Raw genomic sequence first — 861 nt, 5'->3', positions numbered from 1 at the left:
GACCGCCAGCCCCGTTATGACCCCTGTGACATCAGTCTAACAAACACACCATTACAATCGAGGAGCTTTTTACAACTGTTTGAACGCATTAGGAGTTGGCTTAGCAACTTGGCTATTACATTCAACAGAGACTATTCAAATTCTAAATAATGCTTCATCCCTAGCTCTTTCCATTTTAATTTCTCGCACATGTACAGTATCTCTGCTTGCCCGAATGACAGCTCGCTATCAGTGAGCAAACACAGGTAGAGGAAGAAAATACCCAGAAGAGGAAATGAAACTTGCCGAGAAGTTCAACATACATGCCTCCATGCCGAGTCTGATCTTGGAAGAGAGAATGCTTCCAGGTAGAGTTGGAATTCTAGGACAATGTGCCTCTAAGAAATGCAAATTCCAAATCCTGCAGCTAGTTTATTTCTCCAAACGAGTTGGCTACGTTATACCTCTACGATTTTCCCAAGGGACTCCCTGTACCTGTAATGTCCCCTCCAGCGTGGCCTCCCTTTTCTGGTGTACCTAGCAAACACCTACTCAAGAAANTAAGAGAAAGTCGGACGCTCAACCGACTAAGCCACCCAGGCGCCCCTAAAACTTCTTTTGAAATACTTTTATATTTACAGAAGAGTTGCAAAGATAGTAGTGTCCATAAACCCTTCACTCAGCTTCTTCTAAAGTTGACATCTTCCCAAGTCACTGTGCATTCATCAAAACTAAGAGATTTACGGGGTGGCTCAGTTGGTGAAGCATCCAACTTCGGCTCAGGTCATGATCTCACCGTTTGTGAGTTCGAGCCCCGTGTCAGGCTCTGTGCTGACAGCTAGCTCAGAGCCTGGAGCCTGCTTTGGATTCTGTGTCTTCCTC

Source organism: Crocuta crocuta, unplaced genomic scaffold (assembly GCF_008692635.1).
Source record: "Crocuta crocuta isolate KB4526 unplaced genomic scaffold, BGI_CrCroc_1.0 scaffold241, whole genome shotgun sequence".
Taxonomy (NCBI): Eukaryota; Metazoa; Chordata; class Mammalia; order Carnivora; family Hyaenidae; genus Crocuta; species Crocuta crocuta.
Note: the sequence above shows the minus strand (reverse complement) of the source record.